Below are 3,307 nucleotides of genomic sequence, written 5' to 3' on the forward strand. Positions count from 1 at the left end.
TTGCATATTGTGTTATTCATGTAGGTTATCATATATTATATATCAAGAATTTGTATTTTATTTTTTGTATTTTGGAAAACTTTTGTGCTAATATTGGTTGTTAGTCCAGGGCATGAACAATCCACAAACTTTTGTTTGTAGATTAGAATGATTGAACAAACAAGAGGCCCTGGGCCTTAACGGTCATCTGACTATTGGCACAATACCAAACCTCAAAGAATATAGTAATGGCAAACAAATAAGGCAATACAATAGAACTCTTTTATCAGAACTTCAGGTTCTGATATATTTGATGAATTATGCCATGAATGAAGGTCCCTTGATCCCCACTATGTTACAAATTTGATATTCACTCTCGAGGCCTCTTAGTTATTTACAAGAAGTCGTTCAAAGATTTTAGCCTATTTGACCCCTGTCACTTTGAATGAAAGTCAAGGTCATCCATTTGAACAAACTTAGTAGCCCTTCTTTTCAGCATGCTACAGGTCAAATATCAGTACCCTGGGCCTTTTGGTTATTGAGAAGAAATCGTTTGAATGAAAAGTTTACGCGCGGCGGACGGCGCATTACGACGGAAGATGCATGATGACAAAAGGTCATCCTGACCCTTCGGGTCAGATGACCTAAAAACTTCCATTGATCACAAATTATATAGCAATTCAAAAGCAAGCAACCAGTTACCACAAAAAAAACTAATGATTAGTGGTGTTTTAGGGGAATCGGAAGGCCGTTAAGTTTAATCTTTATCTGAATTGAGGTCATTTGCACATTTCAGAACCCGGTCGTAAGATCATTATCATACGTGTGTAACGAAAGATTCTCTTTGAATCGCATATCATTCAACTGCATTGCACTTTCAAAAGAAAAAGAATATCAGATATGACTAAAATCCTAAATTAAACTGTGCAATAAGAATGATGTCATTCATAAATTTTATTGAATGAAATAGGCTCATAATAATTTGCTTAAATAAGAATAGAAAAGAAGCTATGGTAATATAGAGTATAATGGGCGATAGATCGGATAGTTTCTAAATATTTTAGTGTCAAACGACAAATCTAAACCATCAACGAAAATACCAACTCAGATCATTAAACATTGACAAGTTTTCCAGATCACGTACAGTATAAAGCAGATTTAGAAACCTTGGCGTGAAATTGTGTTTTCCTAAAGATCATTTTAAGAGACTTTATTATCATAGTTGTAACAATTGTTTGTTATTTTTAGACAAACTTTTTTTACCAGGAGATAGATAATAGTAGTTTTATCGCTATGCTCCCAAGCTACTTTTCTTTGAATAATAGCAGTTTTATCGCTATGCTCCCAAGCTACTTTGCTTTAGATAATAGTAGTTTTATCGCTATGCTTTCATGCTATTTTTCTTTAGATAATAGCAGTTTTATCGCTATGCTCTCACGCTACTTTGCTTTAGGTGATAGTAGTTTTATCAATATGCTCTCACGCTACTTTTCTTTAGACAATAGTAGTTTTATCGCTATGCTCTCTCGCTACTTTGCTTTAGATAATAGTAGTTTTATCGCTATGCTCTCACGCTACTTTTTTATCGCTATGCTCTCACGCTACTTTTCTTTAGATAATAGTTTTATCGCTATGCTCTCACGCTAATTTTTCTTTATATAATAGCAGTTTTATCGCTATGCTATCATGCTATTTTCTTTATATAATAGTAGTTTTATCGCTATGCTCTCGTGCTACTTTTCTTTAGATAATAACAGTTTTATTACTATGCTCTCACGCTACTTTGCTTTAGGTGATATAGTAGTTTTATCAATATGCTCTCACGCTACTTTTCTTTAGACAATAGTAGTTTTATCGCTATGCTCTCACGCTAATTTTTCTTTATATAATAGCAGTTTTATCGCTATGCTATCATGCTATTTTCTTTATATAATAGTAGTTTTATCGCTATGCTCTCGTGCTACTTTTCTTTAGATAATAGTAGTTTTATCGCTATGCTCTCATGCTATTTTTCTTTACATAATAGCAGTTTTTAGCTCACCTGGCCCGAAGGGCCGGTGAGCTTATGTCATGGCGCGCGCGCGTCGTCGTCGTCCGTCCGTCCGTCCGTCGTCGTCCGTCCGTCCGTCCGTCCGTCAACATTTCCTTTAAATCGCTACTAGTCATAGAGTTCTGCATGGATTGTAACCAAATTTGGCCACAAACATCCTTGGGGGAGGGGGAACAGAACTTGTATAAATTTTGGCTCTGTCCCCCCCCCCCCCCGGGGCAGGAGGGGCGGGGCCCAATAGGGGAAATAGAGGTAAATCCTATAAATCGCTACTTGTCCTACAGTTCTGCATGGATTGTAACCAAATTTGACCACAAACATCCTTGGGGGAGGGGAAACAGAACTTGTATAAATTTTGGCTCTGGTCCCCCAGGGGCAGGAGGGGCGGGGCCCAATAGGGGTAATACAGGTAAATCCTTTAAATTGCTACTTGTCCTAGAGTTCTGCATGGATTGTAACCAAAATTAGCCACAAACATCCTTGGGGGAAGGGGAACAGAACTTGTATAAATTTTGGCTCTGACCCCCCGGGGGCAGGAGGGGCGGGGCCCAATAGGGGTAATAGAGGTAAATCCTTTAAATCGCTACTTGTCATAGAGCTCTGAATGGAATGTAACCAAATTTGGCCACAAACATCCTTGGGGGAAGGGGAACAGAACTTGTATAAATTTTGGCTCTGACCCCCCGGGGGCAGGAGGGGCGGGGCCCAATAGGGGAAATAGAGGTAAATCCTTTAAATCGCTACTAGTCATAGAGTTCTGCATGGATTGTAACCAAATTTGGCCACAAACATCCTTGGGGGAAGGGGAACAGAACTTGTATAAATTTTGGCTCTGACCCCCCGGGGGCAGGAGGGGCGGGGCCCAATAGGGGAAATAGAGGTAAATCCTATAAATCGCTACTTGTCCTAGAGTTCTGCATGGATTGTAACCAAATTTGGCCACAAACATCCTTGGGGGAGGGGAAACAGACCTTGTATAAATTTTGGCTCTGGTCCCCCGGGGGCAGGAGGGGCGGGGCCCAATAGGGGAAATAGAGGTAAATCCTTTAAATCGCTACTTGTCATAGAGTTCTGAATGGAATGTAACCAAATTTGGCCACAAACATCCTTGGGGGAAGGGGAACAGAACTTGTATAAATTTTGGCTCTGACCCCCCGGGGGCAGGAGGGGCGGGGCCCAATAGGGGAAATAGAGGTAAATCCTTTAAATCGCTACTAGTCCTAGAGTTCTGAATGGATTGTAACCAAATTTGGCCACAAACATCCTTGGGGGAAGGGG

Source organism: Argopecten irradians, chromosome 2 (assembly GCF_041381155.1).
Source record: "Argopecten irradians isolate NY chromosome 2, Ai_NY, whole genome shotgun sequence".
Taxonomy (NCBI): domain Eukaryota; kingdom Metazoa; phylum Mollusca; class Bivalvia; order Pectinida; family Pectinidae; genus Argopecten; species Argopecten irradians.